The sequence below is a fragment of the Oenanthe melanoleuca genome, chromosome 7, assembly GCF_029582105.1.
Source record: "Oenanthe melanoleuca isolate GR-GAL-2019-014 chromosome 7, OMel1.0, whole genome shotgun sequence".
In the NCBI taxonomy this organism is placed as follows: Eukaryota; Metazoa; Chordata; class Aves; order Passeriformes; family Muscicapidae; genus Oenanthe; species Oenanthe melanoleuca.
In genome coordinates, this window is record NC_079341.1 from 25630840 (window position 1) to 25655976 (window position 25137).

The 25137-nt window shown below is 43.4% G+C and overlaps 1 protein-coding gene across 1 annotated transcript in view; it reads left to right on the forward strand.

Annotated features, from left to right (window-relative positions):
* The window catches only part of GLI2 (GLI family zinc finger 2), a 188850-nt gene that overhangs the window by 48780 nt on the left and 114933 nt on the right, over positions 1-25137 (forward strand). The window lies entirely within an intron of this gene.

Below are 25137 nucleotides of genomic sequence, written 5' to 3' on the forward strand. Positions count from 1 at the left end.
ATAAGTATGGTGGCATCTGTCTTCCTGTGAACACGCTGAGTTTATTGGGGTTCTTGGCTGTCAGAGGAACTGGAAGCTGTGTCACTGCCTGGCATCTAAACGTCACTCTAGTGTGATGGGTCAGCACCACTCCCAGAGCTGGGCTGGGGTGAGGGGTGGCTGTGGGGGAGTTGGGGCATGCCATCAGTGCTTGCCACCAGCTGACTGCTGCTGCAAAGTGTTGGCAGCACTGTGCCCCCCGCTCCTCCGTGGTGGGGTTAAAGAATGGCAGTGAGGCTGGCTCGAGATGGGGAGCACCTCATCATCCTGATCAGGAAGGGGTGTTGTGTGCCAGCTGTGATCCTGCTAATGAGCTAAACAGACTGCACAGTCTGCAGTCTTTGCTGCTGGGATTTCACAGTCAGAGAGGAATTTGGGAATGTCCAGATCCAGTGCAAGAATGTTCATAAAGAAACCCCTCACTTGCGCCATTCCTGTTCAGGTCAGTGTGTTAAACAAGATTTTGGTCTTGCTGCTGTTAGAGTTACCTGGGAAGCTCTTGTGGACACCTACAGGCATGGAGCCATTACTGGTGGGTGTAACTGGTGTACTGGTGAGCACGCAGGGATGTTGCTCCTGCCTCCTCCTGCTTGCTGTGGCAGGCAGAACCCCCCGCCCTATCTCTGGCCCAGCGTGCTGGTGGCTCTCCAGGGCAGTGCCAGGGCCCCTCGTGGTGGCACAGCCATGGGCAGGGCTGGGGAGCCACCACAGCTGCCCTTGCTGGGGACTGGGTGTCCTCTCTGCATTGGGTGTAGTGAGACAAACTCAGAAGGGGCTGCACCAGTTCAGGTGTGACGAGACACCCCAGCTGTGTAAACTTTGCAGACAGCTATTTTTTTTTTCCTTTTTGAAATGTACATTATTGATGCCAGAGTTTACCTTAAAATGAGCCTGTCCCCTCCCCTTCCTTCACTGCAGGGTGGTTTTTCATCACCCCTGGAGAACAGAACAACTCTTCTGTGAGCTCCTCTCTTTCTTACCTAGATTGGCTGGAGAGTTTGAGTTTATTGTTGCCTGAGTTTTGAAGATAGTTTCCAACCAAAAAGACTTAAATCTGCTTTATTTTTCCTTTTTCGTAAACTTTGCTACTCAGGTTTCCTTTTCCAACTGACCTGTGAAGATTCAGATGCACAGAATAAAGTAGGAGTGGCTATATTATAATCCAATTAGTTCATGCCTTTGATAAACTTTTTCTTAAAAGCAACTAGAAAATCTTTTTCAAAATTGTTTGGAGGGGAGCACAGTTTTGTGGTCGTGGATGGGCCTGAGCCACTTTCCTTGTGAGCACTGCACAAAGTGGGAGGAAGGAAGGCTTGCCAGAAAGCAGAAGTTTGGCATCTCCAGCAGATCCCTGAAGAAGCAAAGGCCATAGGAACTACTGAGGCAGCCTTGAGGTGTCATCTCAGTGGCTGCAGACCTGAAGGGTTGATTGGCCCCAACATAGTCCAAGCAGGTGCTAAAATTTGCAACCCATAGATACACTGTTATGAATAAACACCTTCTAGTCACTTGGCACTTGCCTTGGGAGTGTCTCCACTGAGGAAGCAGAGATCCAAATGAGGATGCCCTGAGGTGGAGTGTTCATCAGCCCATTTGGCATCCCTGGAGACCTAATTGGTTTTTAAGCGTCCAGTATAATATGTTCTGTTAGCAGTGTGCTCTCACCTTTGGAAAAAAGTGATTTATGGGCTCAATATTTCTCCTTTTATTAGGAGGAAGTGCAGAAGTAAGTTGAGGATTGTTTGAAGATGTCAGGAGAATTGTGATGAAAGTGTTGTGTAATGAGATGTAAAGAGTGAAATCTGTGTCATGCTGTGAAGAAAAGTGCTCATAAATGACCCAGAATGGGCAGCAGTGGAGCAGCGTGTGGGCAGATGCTGGCCCCAGGACTCTGCAGGTGATGCACGTGCTCCTGTGGTTTGGAGGGCTCTCCTTTGAACTCTGGATAGACAGAGTACAGCTCCTGAAAGTGAGCACTGTGCTTATGTGTGTGTGTGGAGGTAGAAAAACTAATACAAAGTTGTGTTCTAATGTGAGTAAACTGCAAGGTGTGATTTAGCAGGTGATAACAAAAAGCTGGGTGGAGATGATATTCTTCTTACATGGTATTCATGCTAATATAACATGTTTGGTTCCCTAAACTAGAGTAATTACTCACAGCAGGCCAGAACTATGAGTTTGTGTGCTCATGTTTTTAAAGAATAAAGCAATGGAGGCTTGGAGATTAATTAGGAAGTTCAGCTTGAGGAGGGGATCAGTTTTAGAGGGTGAGCCTCTGAGCTCCCCACTCTGCTTTGGGGCCATACCAGCAAGTCTTTATTCTCATCCAAGACAAACTCTTGATTTCATTTATTGCAGAGGTTTTACTCTGTGTAGTAGCATGTGAGAAAGTGCAATGAGGCTCAGCCAGTGCTGCAGATCACCAAGCTGCTCTCCAGAGCCAAACAAATGTAATTCACAACACATTTCTTCTCCTTTATTCTACTGAGTCACACAGAAGGAGTGCCATCATAGCATGTTTTGCGTGTCTCAGATCATAAGGTCTTCTTTTTCACTTATAGGAATGAATAGATTCATAAGGTTTTATTTCTAATTGAAGGAATAAACTGAATCATAGTTAAATAATCAAAGAATAACTATTTAATTATATTATTATTTAGGCTGTATTATTATAAGATAATATGTTCAGTCTACATTTCTAGTCCCCTTGCTTTGGATACTTGTTCCAAATGTTTCCAGCCTCTAACAAATTAAGCTGTGGCTGTAGGAAAAGAGATCAATATTGTTGATGCTGGCAGTAGAGAAGAGTCCTTTTGTACTAAGAATTTGCATCCCATATTTTTAGTCTTCTGAAGCTGCCATTTTAAACATCATCTGTGACAGTTTTTTATAGTAACTCATTGATCAGATGTTCAGAAATTGGCCTCACACATATGACATCAGAGCAGTCTCTCCTAATTTTCTATTTTTCCATAAATCATGTTGGCCAAGGAGTCAAAGTTTCTCTTTTCTCTTGCAATAGGGACACGTGTGTGTGACTGAGATGGAAACTGTTTATAATGACAGTATGTAGGAACTACAGACAAGTTAGAGCTGCAGAAGAGGCTCTTGGTTTTGTTGTCTGTAATTCTGGAAGGGCAATTTGAGTTCAGAAAACCCTTCTGTTGAATGCAAAAGTCAGTGTTGGTGTGTAGGGTTAGGAGGGTTTCGTGCAGAGCCCCACGAGTGAGGCTGGGTTTGTCCCCCAGGCTGGCACTGACACATCCTCTGTACCTACAGGCATGAGGGAGCCCGGGCACATGGCTGCAGGGGAAATTTAAATGAGCCACTCTATCAAAGCAGAGATATTTAGGAAGATAGGTTTCTCATCTCATAATAAAAATTAAATACAAATTCTCCTAAATGCTAACTGCTCAACTTTAACGAGGCCCAGAATGCACCTTTCCCTCTCCACCCCACCCTCTGCATGACACAAACTCCAAGTTCCCAAATTGATGGTGTTTATGTTTGAAACATTTTTCTGATGTCTGGCTGTGTCAAGACTAATTTTAGCATTTCTAAAGCTGGGTAAAAATACAGCCTCATTACTTTGATGTCAGAGCATAGTTTACTATTAGTATATTCTGGGGTTTATCATTTTAGTCATGTTTAACACAGCTACAGCAGGCATGCACTATTAAATCTGGCTTATTTTACATTCCTGTCCGAAATTATTTATTTGGAACAATTTCCTCTCTATCAAAAGACACGGCTAATGCTGAGTTTTAATGTGTTATTTACACACAAAATAACCTATTTACAACTCAGTATCTGCCGCAGGGAGAATGAATGGGGCAGTGCTCCCTTCATCCTGTTGTATCTGAGTTTAACAATCTGGATTGCTAATAGAACCATTTATCACGGGGTGGTAATTTATTTTATGTTAGCTGCACAGGTCTCCCTGCCTCTGATCTATGGAAATACTTTGTATATAATGAAGTTCAACAAGTCATTTGGTGTAAACATGGGGAAGCCAAGCTGCAGAACTAGTAAGACTCTGGCTGTGCTTTTTTCTTTTTTTTTTTTTTTTTTTTTTTTTTTTTTTTTTTTTTTTTTTTTCAGGAGGTAATGACCCTCCTCTGATATTAAGGCTTCAGTTGATGAAATAGAGCTCTTTGCCCTGGGTGTGCTGTAAAGGCAGAGTATGGGGCTTTTCTGCAGTGGATCAGAGATTGGGATGGAGTTTGGTCACTTGATTTATGGGCTGGCAGGAATGCTTAGTTCTGCAGAAGTAGCACACTCAGCCCTTTCATAGGCAGAGGAGAAGGGCAGGGAGCACCTCCCATTGCTCTCCAGAGGTCTTCTGTAAGCAAGCCCCAAGTGGCATTGGCAGGGAGTCCTTATGCAGCTCGGCTTGCCTTAGTGCTAGATTATGGGAAGACCATGTAAATGAGGAGGAGGAAATGCCAGCATCCCAGCAGACCTCAGTACGCTGAAAAAATATATAGTTTGTGTGGCCCAAGACTCAGACAAATTAGAATGAGAACAGCCCCAATGAAGTCATCTCCTCTGTCCACCCTGGAGGGGCAGGGATCTTCTTAAAGAATGTTTTTCATGTAGTTCACATTTTCCAGGAAAGGGAACATAACTAGTACAAGCACATTCTTAGTTTCCCTGCCCTGCACTGCTTTGCTGTGTGCAGCTTAAAATGCTGAGAGATGTGTTCAACAGAAAAGCTGGGATTGGCTCCAGGGGGAAAGGGGGAAAGTGGTTAAAACTGAATGGTGGGAAAATCCTGTAATTCAGACTGAGAAATTCTCCTAACAGCCACTGTCTATTCTCATGCATCTACAGCACAGAGTTCAGGGCCCCCACCTTGGGTAGGGCTTCAGTGCAGCGCTGCCACAAGAGCTGCTGCAGTCAAGAACTGTATTTCTCCTCTGACTGTTTCTGCCAGCCTTCCATGAAAAGAGTTCTCTTGGGTCCTAAAGTGAATTTCTTTGCTACTGGAGCCCCTCTGAGTGGACTGGTCTCAGTCTCTTGTGTACCCACTCATGTCCCTTTGGCAGCTGGATGTCCCAGGTGCTCAGACTGGTGCAGTGCTGAGACTGTTCCTCAGTCATGGGATATCAGGGACAGTGACAAGTTTGCCAGCTTTGTCTCATGCTGGTCACCTGGCACCTGCTCTTCGGAATAGTTTAGAAAGATTCATGTAGAGGTGGATGAAGTTAAATCCTTGCTGCACCATTTTTATGTTTCATGAGCAGTATCTGGTGTGGGGCCCTGGCAGAGAGCACTCTGGAGCAGCAGGTTTAGTTCTTCAGTTACAGAGGCAGAATTTTGGTATTTGAGATTGCCACAAACTGTGCTACAAAAGCATGGCTTTCCTTCTGCCTGCCCTTTCTCTTCTATCTGTGGCTTGCAGTGCTGTCTCCCTAGTTTCTTCTTTGAAAGAGTCAGCCCAGGTGATCCTTTGCTTTGCTTTGCTTAAATGAGTGATTTGAGGCTGACTTCTTGGTTTTGTTTTTTTTCCTTGTGGGGGAAACTCCTTGCCCAAGCCTCTCTACTGACTTTGTGTGGTGGCCAACCTGTGGGCAAAGGTGTGACCTCAGAGTGGATAATCATTAATGTTTACAGACTTTTTGGTTCAAATTGTGTAGCCCTTACATGATGCAGCAGCTTTATGGTTAGACTTGATGATATTAAGGGTCTTTTCCAACATAAATGATTCTATGACTCATAACATCAGCTAGCATTCCCTGATTGTATACAGCTGCCCCACACTGTTATAGCAAAAGTTCCTATAATTTCAGCTTGTTACAGGTACAAAAGTACTTTTGAAGACAGAGTAATTTTATCTCATTCAGGTATGCATGCCAAGTTCAAAAGCTTTTATGACTTTAAAATAAAAAAAGTTATTCTTCACAGGCTGATGGCATTGGTTATCCCCACCATTAAGTACCACCTGGAAGACCTTTGTATTTTGTGAGTGTATTATACTATCATTAATAATAGTTGCAATGATAATCACTTCCACATGTATATTATTTTGTAAGCTCCATAAGTTTATTCTGGCAAATACTGATAAGTCTTTTTTTCTGGGGACCCAGCTTAGACTTCATTAAAGTGCCCCTCAGAGAGTACCTAAATATAACCTTTTTAACTGATGCTAAATTTACCTATTGTGGATTGGTCAATTGTAATCTAAGAAAATCCAGTGGTGATGATGGATTATCTCCTGGATTGTCTCCTCTGCCAGCTTGTCCCCATAGTTTGAATTTTTAGTATCTCTGGCAGCATTTGCCTGAACATCTGTGAATTTGCACGAGTTTTATCAGTCAGTTCTCCCAACACCACCCATTAGCCCTGGAGTGTGAGGCTGCCATAATCATGGGAGGACAAAGGATGGGAGTTATTTTGTCTGAAGTTGGCTGTCTGAGTGTTAGGGATCTAGTTTGGGATGCTTTTGCATTAGGGTGGAGTGAATCCCATTGTGCAGATGCCTACTTTATTCCCTTGAGGGCTTCATGCCTGGTTTAATATTAGGTGGAAAAATCCCAGTCTTCCCAACTTCACCAAAATTGCAGAGTGGGGTTAAAGTGAGGAACCAAGGTGGAACTAGATTCATGATTTAAAGCCTTTCATTCGTGTTCATCAGTCCACAGCCTGATGAGCAGTCTGGGAGCCCTGACTGCCAACTCTGAACTGAAATCTCACCCCATGGCTTCTCAAGTTAGAGGTAAACTCAAGACCCAGATGTCAACACAGCCAGGGGAACTCCTTCCTAGAGCTGCTCCTGCTTTACCACTAGCATTGCCAAAACTGGTGTTTTAACAGCCCATTCAGAGAGATGGGAAATTTTAAATCCCCACTAAAATACAAGGGGAAAAACCATAGTAAATTCTCAAGGCTACAAAACGCTCCTAAAAATAACCCAAATGGAGGAAGGTTATTAATGCAAAAGTAAATAATTATGTTAAGGGAAGCAACTAGAGAGGCCAGTTGTGTAAATCAGTTTAAGGGGAACAAGCCTTAGATAAAATCCATCCTTTTATCACACAGATTAAGTCTGCCTTTGGATGCTAAATAATTGATAGGGTTTGGCAGAGCATTCCATGGCTGCCTGCACAGAGCAGTGGGACTGCTCCCGAGGTCAGACAAGTGGCAAAGAAAAATGTTCCTAGAAATGCTGTGCATCCAATACCAGCACCAAGAAACAGGGCTTGTATTCCCAGCACCTCCTAAAGAATTTCTGCATGGCCTTGAGAAGGCACCCATAGACCTTGCAGTGAAAAGAGGACTTGTTCCTTACCTTGTTAAACTGCCCCCCATGAAATCAGATTATCTGTTTTCATGGTTTTGTGTGGTGCAGAGGCCTGAGAGGACACAGCCAGTTCCACTGGACTATTTTTATTATTTTTTTATAATAATTAGAGAAGATGAATTGTGCTGTCTGGTGGCTTCTGGGGGGCCCAGGGCTTGTGGGGGCATTTCTTGCTTTGTGCAATCCTCACACTGCCTTCAGCAGGACAGGGAGACAGGGAGATGTCATTGCTCCCATTCTGTAGATAGGGAGCACAGGGGATTTTGTCCAGGGCCAAAGTGGCTGAAATGGGTTGAGCTTTTTCAGAGGAATGCCAAGAAGTGATTATCTCTGGGACTTCAGAAGTTCATGTGTGGTGTACGTGGACACAGATGATGGTACAGAGCTCTTAGCCCAGGTTCCCTGGTTCCATATCCACTGGCAAGCCCTTCCTCTCTCAATGATAAGCCATGTAATCATGGTCAGATGACTCAAACCCTCATGCCCATCTGCCAAACGGAGGCGTTGCTTCTCTCCCTTCAGGAGAGCTGAGCACAAGTTGTCTGTGCCTCATCCAGAGCCTCCGAGAACATCACGATGCAGCAGTCAGCTCCTCTCCTCTTGGTTGCATAAGGGTATGGAAATGCTCAGTAGCACAAATAGGTTGTCACTGAATTTAAACTAATTCAGCAGTGCCTTTGTTCTGTACCTAGCACAGTGGGCTCATAATTCAGGGCTACGGTTTTTTCCAGAGCCAAGTGAGACAAAAATTGCAGAAACCTTAAATTCTGAAATAAATCGATATCCCATGAATTCTGTGTGAGGACTGTGCTTGACAAGATGAGTTCTCTGATCTTAATGGTAATGACAGAGAATAAAACCTCAGCCAAGATTGTAAATTTAGCTGTTGAAGAAATGAAGGGGATATAGTATTTTCATGCAAACTTCTTCAGGATTATGTTAAATTCGTGACTTTATATGTGTTGGAAAATGACCTAAACTGGGTCCTGTGACTCCCATAGTGGTGTTGGGTTGAAATCAGGCAAACCTTGCTGGAAAGAACTGAGCAAAAACTTTGGGCACATAGGCTGAGTCCAAAATGAAAATAAATTTTAAAAATTGAATGTGATCCCATATGATCACAAACTTAACTGAAATCAATTCTGTCTTTTAGAGAGCTCAGTGGGGGTTTCTCTCCTCTTTTTTTTATACCTCTTTCCTTCTCCTGGTATACCTGATCTTTTTAAGACCATCCCATTGAAAATGCTTCCAATTGTAAGTAAGTCATAAATAAGAACAGGAGTATTGTAAGCGAAATATTTATGATTACTGCCACCAGTATCTGCTTTTTATAATACAATGACATTTGCAGGGATTGAATGGTGCCATTTTAGCCAGAAAGCTCTTCCTCTTCCTCTTCCTCTTCCTCTTCCTCTTCCTCTTCCTCTTCCTCTTCCTCTTCCTCTTCCTCTTCCTCTTCCTCTTCCTCTTCCTCTTCCTCTTCCTCTTCCTCTTCTCTTCCAGTGATCAGCTCCTGACTGACAGATTTTCAGAAAAAAATCACAGCTTGTAACAGATGCATCCCCAAGTAAACAGTTAAAGTAGATGTTTTGATGGCTTCAGTTGTATTGATATAAAAGATCAGTGTCTGACATTCCTGAAAACTATCCAATAGAGGAGGTATCTTCTTCTAAGCCCCTGGTCCTGTGTGTGCTGTTTCAACAATAGTTTAATAGTTTTAAGAAAGCTGAGATTTTATGCACCTGTCGAGGTGCTCTATGCCAAGAGAGAGCAATAGGCAATCAGCACTGCTGACCCTGGAGCCAGAATGTTGGGTAATACTTAGGTTTTTACAAAATGAAATTTTTGTTCTGTTAGTGAGATCTTAACTTTATCTTTCTCACCCAGTTTTTCTACGTGAGGCTCACCCTGGTTTGTGGCTGCTCTTTGTGGGATGGACCAGCAGTGATGGGAGGAATTTCCTACATCCTGGCTGGAGTGAATATCCCTGCCCTGTGTTGATGTGTGCAAGTGAGGCTTGAGGTTAAGCCAAATCTGTTTGTGTTGGTTTGCAGGTACAGCTGGTGATGTACTTTCAGAGGCATTTACAGCCACACTATAAAGTAAAACCAGAGAAACACAAAGGTGAGGACTTTAGGCATTGCTTTGCACGTCCTGTTTTAACGAGAGGAATTATTATGTGTTGTGGGAAGCTGATCCGACTCCCAGAGGCTGCTTGTGTGAAGATACCCAATTTTTTGGTGGCTCCCTGCAGTGAGGGCACAGAACTGAGCCTGGAGAAAATTAGTTTCAGTTCCTGATGAAGTCCCAAACTTCCTTCATGATTTTGGGAAAGCTGCTTGACTTCCCTCCGCTCCCTCATTTATATAATGAACTCGGGTTGTTCTTTGGGCCTCCAGGCCCATCCATCAGCATCTGGTTAGCATGTTTATGGCATCAGTCACACAGAAACACTTAACAGGTCAGGCTGTGGGGAGATTACCATTTCCCACTGCCTGCAAGGGGGTGCTGCTGCCCCTGGGTGCTGCCTTACAAGGGTGGCCTTGTTCACGTCTTAGGTGTCAGCCTGCTGCTGTCCAAAGGGGATGATAAAACAGTTTTACAGGGCTGGGAAAGGTAAGTTTAAGTTCTTACAGTGAAGGTGTTTTCAGTATCTGTAGTGGAGAGACCATTTGGGGATATAGGGATTGAGTATTCTAAGGGCCATGCTTGCTCTGAAGTGAGAAGGTTTTTCAGGTGATCTTACCTGAAACTCAGCTGGATCAAGTTGTTAATAACATTGTGAATATTCTGTACCAAAATAAGAGACAAATTATTTTTTCTTAGTTCAAAACAGTTACCTACATACATAGAATATGGCTGAGCTCCAAGTACCTGGGTGGGGTTTTGGACATACCTGGATGAATTTACAGAAACCATGGAGAGCTTCAGGGTTTACCCTGACCCGAGCAATAGGCACCCAATAGGCATGTATATTCACCCAGTCTAGGAACAGACAGTGGTCTTAGCAAAGTCATTTGTAATTAGGATGCCAGGTGATGGAAGGATAAAATCATTGTCATAGGATAATAGCTTTGGAGAGAAATCTAGTTTCAGCTTACCTTCCCATTAGCCTGCTGTGCACATGCACGCTCAAGTACTTTAATCAACTGCAGAGGAGCTGGCAGTGCTCTTGTTTGGTGTAGATTTTTCCCTTGGAAAACTCCAGAGGAACTTTCCTGTGCTGTTACAAAGACGTCCTTAAAACATCTTTACTGCAGGGTCCTGTGTTTCAACTGCTGGAGCAGCGACTCTTAAAATAGATGTGAGATGCCTGAATGTGTGAAAAACATTTGCATCTCTTTTTCTGAGCTCTGTGCATTCTGCATCACTTCTGCAAGCAAGTTAAAAGGGTTGAGAGTTTTGCAATTTTGTTTGCTGCTTTTAATTCCATTCAGAACAATGCCTTTGCAGATGAAATAAGGTCCAAGGCTATCTTTTGGTCACATAGAGTCACTGACACTTGAAACAGGCTGGATTTATATGTAGTTACTAAAAAATATATAGCAAAATTAAAGTTTGAGACACTGAGTTCACATGCATTGCCCATTGTAAAGATAAGTAACGGCTGTTATAAGAACACTTAAATGGTTACCTTTGGGACATAAAAGGGATCTTTGGTGACAGTAAGTCTTAATACAGAAATGTTTACTCATAAAAAATACATTTGGAAGGGGGGAGGGGAGCACATTTCCTATTAATGTGGGGTTTGCCTTTTATGGCAGGTTGTAGCAGGTCTTTAACCTCTGTAGCACTTGAGTGAGGATAGAAATGAGCTTCTCTAAGTATCAGCCCAAAGGGCCTTTCCTCAGTGCCAGTATCTGCAATGGTTTTAGTTTATTCTTCCTTTCTGTGACCATAACGAAAAATTATGCTTTTCCAGCCTCAAAACCTTCCCATAGTTAAGTCCTGAGGGCAGAATAGAAATGTCCTCCTGAATTTGCTTCCTTTAACCTTGTGTTTTGTGAGATACTGGGCTGATGGCCCAAACCAGTGGGGATTTGAAGGCAGTGTCAACTGAATAAGGCACGAGAAGAGAAGAAGGAATTGACCCTTGAAAGCCATGGTTATGGAACCACAAAGAAGGGTTGATGTCTCTCTAGACTCTCTAGACACTTACAAAGGGTGCAGCTGTGCCCAGCATTCCCAGTCTGCATCTGGGTGCACATGGAGTGGATGGTTGGCTCATGGCACCTGTGAGTTTTCTGGTAACAGTTCTGCAGATAGTTTTGAAATTATTTTCCAGGCAATTACTGTGTTCAGTGAGGCAAAAGAAAATGCCAGGAATATTTGATCAGTGTGAACCCCTTAACTAGGGAGGATGTGATTTCTTCTCCAGAGTTTTGCAAAATTACTGCTTGATGGGGTAGGACACAAGGTGCCAGTGGTTTCAGAGTAGCAGAGAGAAGCTGAGAGTCCTTTATGGAAATCATGGTAGACTATAGTCAAAAGGCTTTACTCAGATAAAATGATATACAGAGCAGCAGAAGTAGCCTGGGCAAGTTGTGCAGGAGGAGGGCTGAGCTGTGCAGAGGGATGAAATGTAAGAAGAAACTGGCTGGGTGCAGAAAAAGACAGAAGTAGATAAGCTGGAAAAAAGTCCACATTGTTGTGAAGATGAGGTTACCAAGGTGAGACGACTGGATTTCTGATGAACCTTTTCTCTGAGCCCATGGCCCAGTGCAAAATTAGTTCTTCACATGCCAGTGACAGGGCAGAACGATTGGTGGGCTTTGTTATTCTTATTCCAAAACATCATGCTCGTCCAGGCAGTAATCATTTAGGTAAGTAACAGAAATTAGGTTTTGAGTCACATACTGACCTGTCTTTGTAGTTAGTACAGCATGTTCTGGTCACGTAATGAGAGAGAAGACAGATTAAATGAAAGACAGGCAGGATTTTCATTCAGGAAATTGGTATGGTAATGACAGATATGGGGTCTTGGCATGTTTCAGATAGGCTTCATCTAGCCTCTTCAGGTAGCAGATACAAGCACGGCACTCACTTATATTCACCCAGTCAAGCATGAGGAGGTAACAAGTTCTCTGGGGAGGCTGGTATTTAATATCTGCCAGATGCCTGCTGGAGAATACTAATACAGATCCCAGATTTAGTGTGCCCTGGGAATGCAGATGGTTGGTAGCAACATGCCTGGCCCAACAGCCATATCTCCCTTAGCTCCGTGGCAGAGCTGCCTGGATTTTTATCCCCTGCTATTTGGATTGTAAAAGTAATGGCTTGGTCAAAGAAGCCTTTTAGTGAGTTTCCTGGGAGGAGGGTTAGCAGGCAAGTGGGGGAATGACACTGGAGTTTCTGTCAGGGTATCACGCTCGTGGACAGGGGAGGAGCAGCAGCATCAATTACCCTGGATGCCACTTGGACCATTCTCTTGGGCAGGACAAGCCAAGAGCTGTGAGGCAGGATTTGAGCTCGAGGAGAAGCTTCAGCCAGCTCCTCCAGTGTGTGTATTCCCCTCTGAGACCACAGCAAGGGCAGAGGGAGGGTGGAAGCCCTGTGGAGATCCCACAGCTTGTCCTCAGGCTGCAGCAAGGAAGGAACTGCTATGAGTTTCACTTTCTTACCAAATAAAGGGAAAAAAAAAAATCCCAAACCCCTGCAAGGCTACGTATAAATCAAGGCAATAAAAGTGCCTGTGGTCACAATCAAATTATATGGTCTAAATCTATATAAAAGAACTGGAGCAGGTTCAGTCCAGCACTAATGTCCTTCTTGCTGTAAACAGTGAATGGGGGGTGAGGAGGAGGAGGGAGGGCAGGCACTGGGCTCCAACACCAGCACACCGGGGAAACAATTTGCTGAGGTGGTTGAACTACATGTTTTCAAAATCTGTTTGTGTCCATAAGGGTTTAAGAGAAGGATGTCGTCTGCTTACTCGGTAACTTGTGTGTGGCCTGTGAGTGGTTTCAGATGCTGGGCCAAAACCAAATAATGTCTCCTTTTAGGAAATTTGAAAAGTATGCATGCATCCCAGAAAAGAACAGAGATTTTCCCTGATGTCCTATCCTCCTGCCACAATGCCTTGTGTAACTGTGGCACTGTGTGCTGTTGAGTTGGAGAGAGAGGGGTTGCTGAGCTGTCTCTGCTAGAAACAGAGACCAGATATGACTTGGGCTTTCCTGAGACAGAGTTAATAGGTTGTTTTTAATGGGAGAAAGGACTACCAGGGCACATCGTATATCTTGAGAATTTAGCTGAATGCTGCAAAAATGTCCATATTAGGACATGGTCCTTACTAGAAGTGAAATAACAACTAGTGAACTTTCACAGTACGAAGAAATTGTAGATGAAGTTGGAATTTCTAATGGTGTTGAATTTTAAATTGAAGGATTTTGCTTCTTTTCTGAGTATCCTGGTCATGCTGATGAGTTCATAAATTTCTGTGGGGTTTGACTAATATCCCAAGGATCTGCACTGTCCTACTCAAAAGTGGTAGCAGCCTTCAGTATTAATTAAGGGGTGTATTAGGGAAGAGCAGGGGGAGCAGGAGGGGTCTTTCAAGTCTGGTAGCTGCTGCTTTCAGAGGAAACGAGCAGAAGCTGTACACACACAGCCCAAAGCCAGCAGGACTCCCCATGTCTGCACAGCAGCTCCATGGGGCCACCAGAAGGTGGGAAAGACTCCTTGACTGGAGGGAGAAACTTAAAATCTTCTGGGGCAAGGGGGTAAAAAAAAGCCAGGAAGCTAAAAGCAGTAGCAGGTTTAGGCACAATCCATCGAAGACCACTGCAGGCACCAAGAAATTTAATAACCTGTTATATTTATGTAGCACATTTCATCCTCAAAGCGTTTTGCGAACTTAATGATGTGCAAACTATGTGCACACGTATCCTTTCATCTGCCAACGACTGCAGCCTCCTTCAGTGTGAAGCCTGATGATGGCTGCTTTGCCATCACAACAGAACAGCAAGGGGAAAATGCCTGAAGTGCAGATTTAGGGAGGCAAAACATTACCTTTGGGCAAGACAAAGGGATTGAGAACACTTGTGCTGGCAAAGTGCACGAATCTTCTGTGACCACAGTCAATCAGATCTTTTAGCAATCCCATCAGATAGAGCTTTCTTTCGGGAAAGCTGGAAAATTCACCTTAGCTGTCTGGGAATCTGGTGTGAGCTCTCTTTTGTGCCAGTTGGCAGTCTCCCACCTCAAAAAGTACTTGCTGACTCTGACTCACATGAGCTGCTTTTCCACCTGAGGTCCAGTGGGATCAGATGACAACGTTCTGCAGCTGGCCTTGCGATGTTGTCCATTTCTTAAATTCCACTTAATGGCATTCTCATCTCAAAGGAGGGGTGTTTATTTTTTAGAAGGGTCAGTAAGTGAGCATTAGAAATCCTGGGAGATGTACAAGTTGATAGCATCTCAGGGTTGTCAGGAAAAGAAAAAAAAAGTGCCACACCAGCAGTTTTGCCCTTTATCATCCCAAGGAAGTTCTGCGTTTTCAGGCGTGATAGTTTTCAATGTCACCCACCCTGTTAGAGTTTTGGTGTGCCATCTAATCCCCCAGCTTAATGAGTTCTGCAGGGATGCACCATGATAACTAAAGATCATTTACCTGAATTGCTTTTTAATTTCTGGAATGGGAAACTGCTTGTGCAGCAGGATAATTACATTATAATTTACAGCAATCCAAAATCAATAAATTTAGTCATATTGGGATAGAGAAGGAGGATGAAAATCCCCCCCACCATTAAATTATTTCACAGTCTGTACTTGATGTTCCAAGAACTCAACAATAAACTTTGGGGGATGGTAGAGAGGGTTGGGAATCACTGGCTTCCTGAGGTTGGCCAGTAAATCACCTTTGTCTGATGATTTCTATAGTGAAATAACACATGGTGTGTTTGCAGAAGAGCTCAGATACAGCAGATAATGTCCTTTTTCTGATTTATTTTAATTATGGAATGTTGAAGGAGAAAATGCTTTGTGCTCTCTGGCCCCTTATTCAGTGGGGAAAAGCTGATGAGCCATTGCCAGCTGCAAGCTAAATCTGGGTGTCTACCTGAGCTCTGCTTCCTGCCTCAGTGTGGCAGTGGAGTTGATAATTACTGGGATGAACCACTAAGGGGGCTGGTGGGGTTTCAAGCTCTTGATGTCTTCATCAAGATGAGATTGGAAGCTTTCCTCCAAGTTAGTATTTTTGCTATGTACAAGCTATTTGGCTCATTGACTTATCTCTCACAAGGAAAGGGGGCTGTGCACTCTGAGCTTCCCTGTCCAGGCAGGGCCACTTGAGGGATGGGTTTTTCCTGTGGAGTGTTCAAAGCACAGTAGTGCTGTGGTCACAGGAAACACCAGGGAGGAAGATTGACTTGCAGTGAGAGGGTTGGTCTCAGTTGGTCCTTGCCCCTGCTGCCAGCACCCCTGTGGTGCAAGCCAAGCCCTGGCAGTGCTAATGCAGCCCCTCCCTGGGCCACCAGCCTGGTGGTGTCCACAGTGCTCCATGTTTTCCAGGGTCCACCCTAGACTCAGATTTGGTTCTGGCAGGTGAGAGGAATAGCAAATAGACACAGGTAGCCCAAACACACTCCTCCCTGATGTAAGAGAAATATTATTGGAGCAGACAGTTCAAAGAAGTTGAGATTGGAGCTGTGGTTTTGGTCTGGATTTTTTTCTTTCTATTTTCTTTAAAATAAAGTTTCCTGGTTGTATTAGATCCCACCCATGTCTTCACTGAGGTATGGCCTGCTGAATTCATCTCATGGGAAGATGTATTAGGTGTTTCTGGACTTCCCCCACTCAGACTGACTCAATTTTATTTTTCCTTTGAAACCACAGAAAAGCTGTCGATGCTGCACCCAAAAAAGGATGTATGAAAAGGAAATCACTTTGTCTCTTGTATTTGAGGAGGATTATGCTCTGGCATGACCTCATTATGGGTTAGGCGAGGATATTTCTGGAAATACTAATTAAATACTTTTTCCATCCCTTGTGCCCTTGCAGCAAGTGTAGACTTTATAACAAGAAAAAGAAGGGGAGAAAAGGACTGTCTGCAAGGAATTTTTTCAAACTCTTTCTCCACTCAAATGAAGGAAGTACAGTTACAGTCATGATAGCAATATTACAAGCTATTAAACAAAGTTCTCCTAGTTGTGATGAACTAGAGGAAAATAATTATCTGTAGGAAGACAGTAAATGTGGGATTCTTTCAGTGCTTTTGTCTATGCCTGACTTCAGGAGTCTGAATTGATCTTGTTATTTCAGCAGGAACACTCTGGACTGCTGAAAACATCCTACCATGTGCAGCTTTTTTGCTTTAGTTGCCCTTCCCCAGTCACGTTCAGTGAGCACAAGTAGCAGGGAACAGCCCCACAAAGGATCCCGTTGGCATCAGTGTTGCTGAGCTGTGGCATGGGCTGCAAATCAGCCAGGGAAGAAATTCCATGGTACCATGTCTTAATGTATTTATTAATGGATATTCTCCTGATACTTCTCATGGTGGTGTTTTCCTCCTGGGCTTGCCCATTTTGTTCTCAGAGATCTGTTCTCAACTTGTGGCATTTCAGTGAGTTACAACAGCTTCAAATTCTGCCCCGACTGTCTGAGCTGTTTCTTATTGAGGTCAGTGGGAGTCTTCCACTAAACTTCAGTGGAGGTTGGACTTGGCCACTGACAAAATGTCTTCAAAAATTGCCTTCAGCAAATAAGCTTGTAAATGTTAGCACTAAAATAGTGACATGCAGGCCCAAATATGTCTGTATTGAAAACACATGCTATCAGATAAAAATGTGTTCCTACAAAACCTTCTGACATCAAGATGTGGAGGCTGTAAAGATTTTTAAGATTTTTTTAATCATATATTTAGCACTTTGGTTTGCTAGGCCATTGTGTGGCACATAGGGCTGAGTCCAACAAGGCTAACACCAGACTTGTCTGAACGAGCGGTCGGTGGCTTTGTCTCCGGTTATTGTTCTAAGTCTAGAGATGTGGTTCTTCTTTTCCATGAGAATGTGAGATTTTGTCCAAATTTCAGTGTTCCACTGGTATGTAACAATATCCAGTCCTGCATGTTGTTTAAAGCATCATTGCCTCCATGAAAATGAAGCAGGACTGCAATATTGTAGCCAAAGGAGGGAAATGGATGCTTTCTCACCATAACTTCCAGAATTGCTTCTTGACCTGCAAAAGCACAACCTTACATTGGAACATCACAAATAGAGAGATATGGGGTGTTTGCCCATATTTTTACACCTTTTCTCTCTCTGTACTTCACAATGGCTAAGGTAAGTGAAAGCTGTGGTTAGATGAGTGGACCATGGCTTGTCTGTCATCAGCATTCTCAAGTGCTGTGCTTGAGTGATGGTTAAGGCAAGTGGAACTGGGTGATGGCTTAGATGCCTGTTGTAAATTGTGGAGTCCCAGGAGTGGATTGATAGTGAATAACCTTTGATTCAGAGCAAAGCAGAGGCAGCTGTGGAAGTGGTAACTTCATCAGCCATCCCAAGCCCTGCTGCCTCTGCCTGTCAGAGAGCCAGAGACACCGACACCTGGCCTCCAGCAGAAGAAAATGAAAAGATTTTATCCTGGTTCATCTGAGATGATTGGTCTAACCATCTCCATCCTCCAGATTCAAGTCAGTAAAGTTTGAAAACTCCACCCAGCCACATAGGTGATGCAAATGCTGTTGTTTCCTTTGGTTCTGGTTTTCTTACAGAACTAGGTCTTTGTAGGGGTCAAAATCAAAGCTCTTTCTCTAAAGTCTATCAAAAATTAGTTCTACCTGATTGCCTGGAACAGGGAAATACTTGTCGGGGTCAACCTTCTTGAGGAGGTAATGGAAGCTGGAGCTCAATGGATAAAACATTGAGATGAGCTGGAGTTTGCCAGGACAAACTGTGTCCTTCTCTCCAGTGGGACATACTCACATATTCATATCAAGGTGTCTTGGTATGTCCCTGTGTGTGCATGGTGGCAGAAGCAGCCTTTTGGATGTGGGTTGGCTGGTCCAGCCTGAGCTCATTATCTCAAGGGGAAGAGCACCAAGAGGCACTGTGCAGAGATTTAACCATGCCACAACATTTTTCACTTTGCAAGAGAAGGGGTCACATTCTTCCCTTTAGCCTAGGAAGCTTTTGAGAAGCTCTGACCTTCTTCCTCTCCAGCTCTTGAGCTGAAGTAGGGCTGTTCCTTTGGGTAAATGCACTTGTAGGATAAAGGTGCAGATGGTTCAGGTCCTGGTCACTGCTGTTACAACATGCTGTGAGACTAAAGCACAGCTTGACACAGCCACTGAGCCCAAGCCGATTATGTGAAAACATAACACATGAGCAAATTCAGGGTGAGGCAGAAGAACAGTTTGGGATTTAAAAATCTCAGCCCTGTTATTAATTTCTCTGGAAAAGGTGAACTAATGATACTGCTTTTAATTCATTAGTATTTAGGCTAAAAATATGTTGGCTCTGAAAGAAAATTATAAAGTAAAGGGGAAGATGAAATAAAATCTCCCCCCTCCTTCTCCTCTTAAAAAAAATGTTTTGCACAAAGACAATTCACTGATTAGAAATGAAAGTTGTCGTCCCATGGGGCCAGGTTGGAATTACTGCATACCACTTGTCTTTGAAATCAAGGCCTCCAACCTTAATGTCCAGGTGGGGAATTCCGGTGGCTTTACTCTAATCCAGGCAAATCTGAAATCCAACCCTGTTGGGAGGAAACAATGTGGGAAACAGATTCATCTTGATCTCGGCTTTGTGCCTTGGAAAACGATTAAGACCAACTGTTAAGCAGCTCCCGATAGAGTTCACAAACCTGCCGGCCTCTGTGTGACACAGATTTCTCAGTTCAGGCTTCACCCCTTAAAATAACAGATGGAACTGACATGGTTAAGCTGCAAAGGGGGTTTCTGTTATTCCCCAGTTGTTTAAATATTACATTTATTGCTGAAAATTATTTTTTTTCTCTGATTGCTTTGCTGCAATTAATTTTTTTCCACTTTCTGTTGCTACTTAAACAAAACCAAACACAATTTAATGCTACTGACAGGCAGCCACTATGACTTCTGTGAGAGTGATGTCCAGAGACACTAAATCCTGTGGAGCATTGTGGAGGTCACACACATGGTCCTATCAAACCTCAAGCAGTGGGGTTCCTTCTGTACTCTTTTTCCTGTCCCAATCTCAGTCAAGATAACTGGTTTTATAGCAGCTTTTGAGGATTTCAAAGTGATTTAGAAAATCAAGTCCTTTGAGGTAGAAAAGTATTCATGTTCTGCACGTAAATAGAAGCGGGAAGCAGAAAAGCTGCTCTTTGTTAAAGCTTATTTTGGCAAACCCATGAAGAAAAACAGGGACTCTCAAGTCCATTTACTGACACAGTTGTTAAAAGAGTGTCCTCCAGAGAACCTGCTCCTATAAAATTTCAGACCTGGTGAATGCTGGAAGAACATCCTGGCCTTGCAGAAGCCTCCTGAAAACAAAACTTAGAAAGTTTGGAGGTCATCCTGGTCCTGCAACACTGGTTAAGGGAGGGTGTTAAGAAAATAGTAACCAAACATTAATGTAATCTCTGTTATTATTATTTTTCTTATATTTATTGAATGTGGTTACAATCAACACCCATGGGTAGCCAAACTTGTAGCTGGTTTGATTCTCAAGTAATTTTGCAAGTAGTTACTAGCAGATTTGTGAAGTTTGGCACCAGAGTATGCTTTTTAAGGGTGGGATTTCAAAAGCTTCCAGTGGAATTTGGAGCACAGATCCCTCCATTCCTCCCCTGCGAATAGATGTTTTATTCTTTATAGTGGATTTATCATTATTGCAGTTTTGGCAAGAATGTATCAGCAAATTTTGTTTAACACTGTTCCTCAGCATTCCATTACTTAAAAGGCATGGATTGCTTTGTTCTGCCCTTTTAAACAGCTCATCCAGTAGGTGATTTTTAAAAGTGCAATTAAATGTGCAGTATTATGCACCTCTTTTACACCATGTCAAGGATAAAGGGGTTGATTCTGCTTTTCTTTTTCTTTCTGTAGGGAAGATATTTTGCTAAAGGCCTGTGTGTGTGTATGTGCATGTGCTGATCACCAGCCCAGCTCCATGCTGTAGGCATAGTTCATGTCTCCTGTTAGGACCAGGAGGAGCCAAGAAACCAGAAGAATCATAGAATGATTTGGTTTCAAAGGGACCTTAAAAATAATTTTATTCCAAACTCCGGCCATGGACAGACATAATTTCCACTATACCAGGTTGCTCAAAGTCCCATCCAGCTTGGCCTTGAACTCTTCAAGGAATGGGGTAGGCACCACTTCTCTGCAAGAACCTTTCAGTCTTAAAATTGGGGTAGAAAGTTTTGTCAGGTTATCCGGGGGTAATGTTTCTCCCATTAGTGGGGTTCTCAAGGTCAGGTTTGCTTTCCTCTTCACTAGCCCCTTTTTCTCCAACAATTGCCCCATTTCACCCCTTGGAGGCTGCCCAGACACCACACATTTGAGCTGAAACTGGATCTTGCTGGGTTTGCACAGTGGCTTGAAGACTCCTCTGCAGCCCCACTCCCAGTGTCCAGCAGGGATGGGCAGGGTGGTCCTCCCACTGATCTGTTCCAGGGGGAGGGCTGTGCTCTGCTGCCTGCAGGTCATCCTGATTCTCCTTGCAGAGTTCCAGGTCCCTTCTTCACCAAATAGCAATCCCTATCCCATGGATGTCAGTGCTCTGCTTCCATTGCACTTTGCTGTGGTCCCTGCTGAGCTCAGAGATACCCGAGTTGAAGTTTTGAGCACAAAAATTGGTCTGAATGGGGATGTCAATGTGAAAAAGCCCTATAAGGTTCTGCCTGGTTTTGCCTTTCACCATTGCAGTTTTGTGCAGTTGCTTGCAGTTAAGAATAGGCATTTCCTTCTTCTTCCATGCTGGGAACACAGTAAAAAACTGGAGAGCGTAAAAGGGACCTCTGTTAGCACCAAGCCAGAAGTCCAGCCCAGGAGAAGCTGGAAGGAGTTTGAGAAAAATTCACATCTGTAACTGAGAAGGTTTTTATGTAGCAATATACATACTTAATTTATGCTTGCAGCGACAGCAGTTGTGTATGCAAAAGCAGGCGTGCAGTTACATGTGCACTTCTGCTTGGGATTCCAGCACTTAAGAAAGAAGCGATTATGATCGTGGATGAGTTATACTGTAACGGCTCTTAGTGTTGTATAAGCAGCATCTGTATGCTGTATCGTGCACATGTGAAACTGTTTTTATTATATTAATTTGATTTCCCTGGGAGATTGCATAGTAACCGTTTGTGTTTCAGGGCTGCACAGAAACTTGTCTCGCAAAGATCTGCTGCTGATGCACGTGCTCCTGAAAAGGCAGAATGTACCAAAATGGTTGACATTTACACACTTACATTTAGTATTTTTTACAATGAAAAATCCACTTTGTTTGCCCCAGAGGAGATGTCTCGTGAAGTTTTCATTGTAATTCCATGAATCTTGTCAATTATTCTATTCAGGTACATTTCTTAATGAATAAGAAATTTGTTTTGATAGGGTTAGTCCTCTGTTCAATAATTATGAGAGAATTGGAGAAGATTGGCTGTGAAGGAGCTCTTGCAGTTGCCTGTGTGAGATCTGTGTTTCTATTTATTTATTTACTTATTTATTCATATAGTTTGGACAAGCATTTCCTCTTAGACTTCTCCCCATGATAAAACTCATTTTTTACAGGATGCAATTTCCTCCTTTTCCTGGTTCTTCTAAGGCTTAGGAAAGTATGGTTCAGCAGTTCAACCTGCTATATTGAGCTACCTCTATAAAAAGCCAGATGCACAAGACCTTGAAGCAGTGGAGTATTTAAACTTCTCCCTTTCCCAAGTCCATCCCCTAACTTGATTATTTACTGTCAGTTGTGTTATCCATACAGATATGCTCAGGTATTTTAAGACTTCTCCTGAAGTTTTGTCCACACCAATTTCTTACAGCAAAAGGTTCCCTGAGGAGCCACATGCAAAAATCTCTTCCATTTGCAGGCAGTGGTGTGTTACAGATGACCATCTCGAGTGGAGACTTCAGGGCTGCATTTGAACAGCCACCTTTGCTTCTGACTGTGCTTTTTCTGAGGCTGACAGCTTGCAGTTTTGTGACTGCCTCTGTCAAAACCAGGAATTTTTTAACTTCAAAAAAAAAACTCAGGAGGGAGGGTGGATGGATGATCAGCTCTTCATGGTTTTCATTCTTTGCAACACAATAGCAGGATAAAGAAATTACAGGCAGAGAGATGGATTCTAAATAATTATGTTGATTCAGCGTACAGAGATATGCCAAGCCTTGCCGCAGAGGTACTGTTGCTCTGTTTTATGTGGCTTTTACACAGTATAGAGGAAGCCTCATGAACACCACAACAGACTTCTGAAATCTTCCAGGGGCTGTTCCAGTACCCTACTAGTCCCCTTCCTAGAAATACTCAGGCAGAATGGTGAAAACAGGAGGGTGCTCAGGGCTGCAAAGAAAATTCATGTACTTTAACAGAATGTAAAATTTTTTACGGAAGTTAAGGTTATTTTTGGCACTGGTAAAATAAATGTTCATCTCTGAGTTTTGTTAAAAGAATATTTAAAGTGTAGAACCAGTCAACTGTTGATGTATATCTCCTTGGTGGGGCTCTTCCCATTCTTTTTCAGGCTCTGGGTTTAATAATAGTAGTGTTCTTATTGTATATTTTAGGTAATGGTCATCGTACTTTCTTGTCTCTGTAGAGACACTGTGGAAATTAATTAGCTAGTGTTTATAAAGGAGGACACTCAGATGCTGTTACTCTGACTAATTACTCTCTGAATACCTGTATTGATTTATAGGAGTGTCCCCAGGATGGTTTGATGTTTTGCAGGGAGAGGAGCATCTGTGTCTGGCCAGAAGTGCTCTGATTTGACACATGCTCCTGGTTACCCAGCCAGCTCTGATATTGACAAATATCTGGTACTTGCAGATGGCACCTTACATTCCCTGGGCTCTGCAGGATGCATGTATTGCAATGATTATCTCCCATGGTTTGTTAGATCACTTAAAACATGACTGGAGGGGGAAGTCCTCAGGTTTCAGGGTCTGACCATTGGGGAAGAAAGTATCTATTGTAGGCCAACATATTTATGAGTGCGTGTGTTTGGGTGCATAGATAATGTTTGTACATGTCAGATCAGGAGAAACATATTTCAATATGTATATTTTTCTTCCTGATCTAACAAGTACAAACTTCAGCTGGTGATGAGAGCACCACTTTGTAATTGTATTTAATAAGGAAGTGGCCTGGAGCCAAGCACCCTGAGATCCCAGTTCTGCTGGGTTTGAGAATGAAGCACGTCACAGTCAAAGCTCTGTGGTGCAGACACATCCTTTCCCTGCTGTCCATCCTGGCAAGGACTCTGGCACCTACTGTGGGTGACAGGTGTGACAACTCCAGCTAGGTTTTCTCACCAGAGAAACCAGGGGTTCAGGAAAAAATTCAGCCTGAAGAACATGAGCTGGAAAAATCTGATGACTAAACAAGGTTGATGACCACCAGGTTCAGGGGATCCCTGAGTTTAGCAGGTAAACCTATTGTTCAGATAGCAGCAGCAGCTGAGCTTTATCAGCCCAGACTGCAAAATCCACACAAGCCCTGTGCAGAATTATCCTGTCCTGGGGCCAAGCTCCCACACTAGCTGGGTAGAGATGAGCAGCTTGCCCTAATAAAGGATGAAAGTCATGCATTGGTACCAAGGGGCTGGAGGGAAAACAGCAGTCAGTGGTGTAAAGAGCTATTAGCCCTGAACATCCCTAGTTTCATGGTTTGCAGTGCTCCAGGTCATGCTACAGAGAGTGTAGAGAGCAAGCCCAGCTCCTCTGTGTGACATGTACCCCATTATTTTCTTATGACCAGTCCCAGCTGAAGGAGAGTGTATCCCAGACTAGATATGTACAGAAGGATGAGTATTTCAGCCTTCTATGACTCACAAGCAAAGTAACAGCCTTGGTCTGGCAGAGGTGGAGCTGGGTATATGTTGCAGCCCAAGCATAATAAAGGTCTGGAGGCTATAAGTGGGGAAAACCATTCAGTCCTGACTTGGCAAAGCTCTTTAAAAAAGAGCTCTTTGCCCCAAGCCACAGAGCCTCCCAAATCTCAGTTGGTTCCCAGAATTCAGACACCAGTGTTCCTACAAGAAATGAACACACACAGTTCTTTTTAATAAGGATTGAATTGGCAGCTACATGGAGTATTAGTTACGAGAACATAATAGACGCAGTAGAGGGAATCTTTAAGCCACTAAAAGTCACTACAGGGAATATCCTGTCACTCCTGGAGTCATTTTCCTTTGGCTTCTTCCAGTCATGCAGCAGAAGTGTGCAGTTTCAAGAAGGTGAACACATGAATACCTTGTCACTGGGACAGCACTGCTCTTGAGGCTTTCACCGCTTCCTAGATTGCATTAAGGGCTGTGCTTTGCTGCAGCTTTTAGAGATGTCTCTGCTTTTGTCTGCCTTTTCCATGTCTGAATATATTCTGGGTGCTGTGACCTCTCAGCACAGCATGGTTTTTGTGTGAGTCTTGCAATTCTGCCTCATTTAACAATAATGTGGCATCATCTCAGTTTTGCAGCCTCAAGGGTCAGATGTTGTGATGACTCAGTTTCTGCAGGGACAGAGATTATGTTCACAATCATGAAACTACAAGTGGGTGTCTCTATACATATTTTTTCATAGTTTATTCTTCTTTAAGCAGCCTGAAATCTTTGTGAATTCCAGACAAGATGCAGTGAAAATGTAAATGTGAGTCAGTTCTAAT